We start from the raw sequence: 6842 nt of genomic DNA, 5'->3' as shown, positions 1-6842 counted from the left end.
TTCAGGACACTTGACTGGACGGCATGTGTTTCACTTTGTTCCTATGTCTGTCCCTTCGGGGAAATGTCACGCGGTGACATCCGGAGTCCTGCCTAGCCTGCTACAGCCCGGGTTCCCCGGAGTCCTGTTAGCCCAGTGCTATAGCCCGGATTCACTCGCTGATGACCGACATGCTCGATGTGATTCATGTATGCCTGTCTACATAGGTCTGTGCCGCTTTGGGTTCACGACTAGCCATGTCGGCCCGGGTTCTCTATCATATGGATGCTAGCGACACTATCATATACGTGTGCCAAAAGGCGCAAACGGTCCCGGGCCATGGTAAGGCGACACCCGTGGGATACCGTGCGTGAGGCCGCAATGTGATATGAGGTGTTACCGGTTAGATCGATGTGACTTGGAATCGGGGTCCTGACAGCGTTGCCGTCAGAGCCGGACTGCCTATAGGTTCGTTGAGCCAAACTGGTCGATGTCGAGTCTTGAAATGCTTTAGTTATATGTAGGGGAATTGATTGTGGGAGGGAACGTAAGGATCTTTTACTTCTTTACCTTATGCCCTCTGATCTGAGCATTCTCTTCTCATTCAACGTGTGTTAAGGACTAGGCTCTCTTCTTCTATCAGGTTCACATGTTACTAATCCGTAGTAGCTTATAGGATTGTTGTTACAAGCCTCAGTATAGTTTCTACTACTTTTAGTATGTTTCCAGTTGAATCAGAACCTTGATATGATGTTGTTGAGTGGTATTGCAAACTGTTGTGGATGTCTCAAATCTTTTTCTGAGCATTTACAGCTGTTATGCTGTCCAATTTTCCCTAGAAATTCTAATGTCTTTGCATTGTGGTTGTGATTTCAGATGGCCACTCGTGCTCAAAACCAAGTGGTTCGCCTGACCCGATGCCTTGATGTGCCCGGTCATACTGCTATGTTAGTCCGGGTAATGATCGAGACGGGTTACCGTTGGTATCCCGAATACACTGTCGAAGAGCAGTTCCGAGACTTTAATAAAAGCCAATATTTCTGCACCGTCAGGATATTTCCTTCTTATCCTGGATCTACCAAGCCCCTCCACTGTTCCTATGGACTCGGGGTTACTGTTGAGATGGCTGTGCAGGATGCTGCCTATTCCATGATGACCATCATGCGAGTCCGGACTGGCCTGCTTCGGAACACCGACTTCCATTACATGCCAGCTTCACTTCCGGGAGTGCAAGGGTATCCTCAGGCTATCTATGCTGACTCCACTCAGGAGGACTCATTAACTCGTACAACTGCCGAGATGCTGAAGTATAAGGACCGAGAGAATCGGGCCTTGAGGCTGGAGCTTTTCAACACCCGTGCTGATCATTGGGCCACATTGACTCGGTTTGCACCTGCAGTGCAAGCAGGATGTATGGATACAAGGGATCTGTATCCTGTGAGAACTGCTCTGCCAGACATGGTGGATTGGCGTGATGTGGGAGGCATCACCCCTCCCCGTGGTCCCCGCAGGCCACCATTTGTTGGTCCAAGACCTCATCCTAGCCCCTTTGGTCCACAAGCTCCTCAGGACCGTCTGTTCCTGGATGATCACGTTGAACTTCCAGGCTATGGAGGTGACTTCTATGAGGACCACTATGGAGCTGTCTGAGTTAGTAGTAGTATCACTAGTATTGTAATAGTTGTATCTCCACTGTCGTGCGTGACTTGTGGAATATGACTTTGTGTGTAATCAATTCCGGAGGTGTAGACAAATAATGCATAGGAGCTTGGAATGCCTCCGATGAGATGTAACATTTTTCATCATAGTTGTACTGTAGCCTGGGCTTGTACTAAACTATGTATGGTGTGTATGACCATTGCTATATACATGGCAGTTTTATATTACCATGACATACGGATGAACATCTCTGCATTCCGTGTTATCCATTACATTATGCACTTCCTTGCTAAGTTTGAGCCATCCTTATCTAAACCGTTGTCTTGTTTTCTCCTAGGATGGTCAACACCCACAGCAACCCTGCTGGCCCGGAGCAGGGGGAAGCCAGTGCAGCTAGGGGTGAAAATCTGCCTCACCCGCACTCTCTGGCCGAAGTGATGCTGGAGGCGGAAAGAAACAAGTGTGAGACTAACCGCTTACTGGAGCGGATTGAGCAGAACACTGCACGCCATCCGCGAAATGACTTGGTGTCAATCAATGACTTTATCAAGCTGTACCCACCAAAGTTTAACCATTCCGTCGAGCCCCTCGACGCGGATGACTGGCTTCGCAGCATCACCCACAAGCTATGTTCTGCCAATGTAGCCGAAGCCGACAAGGTTACTTATGCTGCCTATCATCTCGAAGGTCCTGCTAGCCTTTGGTGGGAAAATTTTGAAGCTATGCGCCCGTTCGGCCAAATCACTACTTGGGCTGAATTCAGTGAGGCTTTCCGTGAGCATCACATTCCGGAAGGTCTCATAGATCGCAAGAGGGAGGAGTTCTGCAATTTCACCCAAGGAAGACTGACTGTGGATACATATAGTCGTGAATTTGGGAATCTGGCACGTTATGCTCCTGAAGAGGTATCTACCGACGCTAAGAAGCAGGCTAGGTTCCGCAAGGGACTTAGCCCTGAGCTTCGCCGCGATCTTCGTCTGCACGAGTGCACATCCTTTCGGAAGTTGGTCAATAAAGCCATCAGCGCTGAGACAGGCCAGACTGATTATGACGCTTCACGCAAGCACTCCCGTGATTTTGGCTCTTCATCCAGCTCTGGAGCTCAGAAGCACCGGGTGTGGATCCCAAGCATGGCACTGCCACCTAGGTTCATTCCGAGGCCATCCTTTGAGGCGCCTCGTCCCAACCAGCAGTTTGTACCGCCCAAGCCCTATGGTGGCCCCGCTGCTAATGCTGCTCCACGCCCCAATGTGGTGACATGTTTCAAGTGTGGAGAGCCGGGTCACTATAGTCGAGAGTGTCCCCAGAACAACCCCAATCAGTCTGGAAAGTCCGTTGACCGTGGTAAGCCAGCAGGAAAGACATTCTATGCCAAGCCGGTCACCACTGCACGTGGCCATGTCAACTATGTTTTAGCCGAGGAGGCTCATGAGGATCCTAACGTCGTCCTTGGTACGCTCCTTGTTAATTGTCATCCGGCATCTGTTCTTTTCGATACTGGACCATCTCATTCATTCATATCCGAGAACTATGCTCGATTGCATAACACGGCATTCTGTGACATGCCCTCTACCATGGAAATTCAAACCCCTGGCTCTAGATGGCAAACTTCTAGAGTAAGCCATGGGAACGAAATTCTTGTCGATAGACTTGTCTTCCTTGCATCCTTAATAGCTCTCAAGTCCTCGGACATAAACATCATCTTGGGTATGGACTGGATGTCAGCTCATTATGCTAAGATTGATTGTGCCACTAGAACCGTTCAACTTAGCCACCCATCGGGCAAGATAGTCAATGTCTTAACTCGAGTGGCCAAGCGCCAGCTTTACTCCCTAAACGCCAACCCCCTTCTAGACCTTGAGGATGTTCCGGTAGTCCGAGACTTTCCGGATGTCTTTCCAGAAGAACTGCCAGGTGTTCCACCTGACAGGGATGTCGAGTTTGTGATAGACCTTGTTCCAGGAACCGTTCCAATTTCTAGAAGACCCTACAAGATGGCACCTTTAGAACTAGCCGAGCTTAAGAACCAACTTGATGAGTCCTTGAAAAAGGGTTTCATCCGTCCTAGTTCCTCTCCTTGGGCTTGCCCCATCCTCTTCGTCAAGAAGAAGGATGGAAGGGATCGAATGGTTGTAGATTACCGACCTATCAACTTGGTCACTATCAAGAACAAGTATCCGCTTCCCAGGATCAACGATCTGTATGATCAGCTCGCTGGATCCTCAGTCTTTTCCAAGATGGATTTGAGGTTGGGCTACCATCAAATCAAAATCAGAAATGGGGACATTCCCAAAACGGCCTTTGTTACTCGTTATGGCCAATACGAGTACACCGTTATGTCCTTCGGTATAACCAATGCTCCAGCCACCTTCTCTCGGTTAATGAACTCGGTCTTCATGGAGTATTTGGATAAATTCGTCGTAGTATACCTCGATGACATACTCATCTACTCCAAGAATGAAGAGGAACATGTCGAACATCTAAGGCTGGTATTGACGAAACTTCGAGAGCGTCGCCTTTATGCCAAATTCTCCAAGTGTGAATTTTGGTTGCCAGAAGTGACCTATCTAGGCCACGTAATCTCTGGTAAGGGTATTGCTGTCAATCCCGAGCGAGTTCAAGCTGTCCTTGATTGGACTCCACCTAAGACGGTCAAAAAAGTTTGGAGCTTCCTTGGCTTAGCGAGCTACTGCCGTCGCTTCTTCGAGAATTTCTCCAAGGTTGCTAAACCTCTAACTGAACTCCTCAAGAAAGATAAAAAGTTCGAGTGGACTCCACAGTGCGAGTTCAGCTTTCAGGAACTGAAAAGACGTCTGACATCTGCTCCCGTACTGGTACCACCAGATTTCTCCAAGGACTTTATTATCTATTGCGACGCCTCGCGACAAGGACTAGGTTGCATACTCATGCAAGATCGTCAGGTAATTGCCTATGCTTCACGGCAATTACACCCACATGAGGAAAACTATCCCACACATGATCTAGAGCTTGCAGCTGTAGTCCATGCACTCAAAACTTGGCGACATTACCTCCTCGGTAATCGTTGCAAGATCTTCACCGATCACCAAAGTTTGAAATATATCTTCACCCAACCGTATTTGAATCTCTGGCAAAGACATTGGGCCGAGTTGATCTCGATTACGACTTAGGAATAACTTACACCCCGGGCAAAGCCAATGTCATGGGTGATGCAGTAAGTCGTAAGTCCTATTGTAACAACCTGATGTTACAACAAAGTCAACCACTTCTCCATGAGGAATTTCGTAAGCTTAATCTTCCAATTGTTCCTCGAGGTTTTCTATCCACCCTAGTGGCGAAACCTACCCTTATGGATCAAATCATAGCTGCCCAGAAGCGTGATAAGGGCATATTACGGATTAAGGAAAACATTGCTAGCGGAGTTGCTAAATGTTTTTCCGTGGATGAGCGAGGTGCTGTCTTCTTAGAGAACCGTTTGGTGGATCCCAAGAAACAACATCTACGCCAGTTAATCCTTAAGGAAGCTCATGAATCCCCTCTCACCATTCATCCCGGTAGTACTAAAATGTATCAAGACCTACGCCAGAGGTTTTAGTGGACTAGGATGAAGAAAGAAATCACTCAATACATTGCTAATTGCGACGTTTGTCATCGTGTTAAAGCAGAGCATCAACGGCCTGCTGGCACCCTTCAACCTTTGGCTATTCCTGAGTGGAAATGGGATAAAATCAGTATGGATTTCATCACTGGGTTTCCCAGGACCAAGAGAGGGAATAATGCCATCTTCGTCGTGTTCGACCGTCTTTCCAAAGTAGCCCACTTTCTACCTGTTCGTGAGAATATCACCGCTAGCCAGCTAGCTGAGTTATACATCTCCCGAATAGTGTCACTTCATGGTGTCCCATTGGAAATTAATTCGGACCGGGGGAGTCTCTTCACCTCTCGATTTTGGGAAAGTTTCCAAAATGCTATGGTAACTCGTCTCTCTTTTAGCACCGCCTTCCATCCTCAATCAAGTGGTCAAGTAGAGCGAGTCAATCAAATTCTAGAAGATATGCTCCGAGCTTCTGTCATCTCGTTCGAAATGGGTTGATAGAAATGCCTTCCATTCTCGGAGTTTGCTTATAACAATAGTTATCAAGCTAGCTTGGGCAAGGCTCCTTTCGAAGTTCTCTATGGACGAAAATGTCGAACGCCTCTTAACTGGTCAGAAACCGGGGAAAGACAACTCTTTGGCCCGGATATGATTCAGGAAGCAGAAGAGCAGGTTCGCGTTATTCGTGAGAAATTGAAAACAGCCCAGTCTCGTCAAAAGAGCCAATACGATCGTAAACATAAGCTCATGACTTTTGAAGTCGGCGAGAAGGCTTACCTTCGGGTTACTCCGTTAAAGGGAACCCATCGTTTCGGTATCTAAGGCAAATTGGCTCCTCGCTACATCGGACCCTTTCGCATTCTTGCCAAACAAGGAGAAGTTGCCTACCAATTGGAACTACCTTCGCATCTTTCCAGAGTTCACGATGTCTTCCATGTTTCTCAACTCAGGCGTTGCTTCGTGGATCCTATCCGTGGAGTGGACCACAAAACGCTTGATCTACAAGATAACCTCTCATATCGGGAATATCCCGTTCGTATCCTTGATCAACTCGAGCGTACCACTCGACGTCATAATATCAAGTTTCTCAAGGTTCAATGGTCACACCATTCCGAGAAAGAAGCCACTTGGGAAAGGGAGGATTGTCTTCGACTCGAGTACCCCACCTTCTTCCCGGAGGATCCTAAATCTCGGGACGAGATTCTTTTGAGTGGGGGTGAGTTGTCACACCCTAGCTAGTTCAAGCATTAGAGTGTGCATCATGTTTAAATTCCTCTTAAATTTTAAATGGGGGTGACAGAACCCCTAGCACCCCCCCTGGAATGCCCTTCTAAAAAGCCCACCCTTTTTGTTTTGGGTTAAAACCCCTGAAAAAATGGTGCACATTTTTCTAGGACATATAACGTCATTGGATTAATCCTTATAGTATTTGCATTTGGGCATTTAAATGCTATAAAATATTTTAAATGCTCAAATAATCATAAACTAAAATGTTCGTTGTTGGATATATTCTAAGCAGTGGCCATGATTAATTTTATAATTTATGGTAATGCCCTGGCATTTTTAATAAAGCCCTGAAGTTACAGAAATAATAGAATAAATAAAAAAATAAAAAAGGAGAGAAAGAACA

This window comes from Triticum dicoccoides, chromosome 1A (genome assembly GCF_002162155.2).
Source record: "Triticum dicoccoides isolate Atlit2015 ecotype Zavitan chromosome 1A, WEW_v2.0, whole genome shotgun sequence".
NCBI classification, from domain to species: domain Eukaryota; kingdom Viridiplantae; phylum Streptophyta; class Magnoliopsida; order Poales; family Poaceae; genus Triticum; species Triticum dicoccoides.
This window is presented reverse-complemented; position numbering follows the sequence as displayed.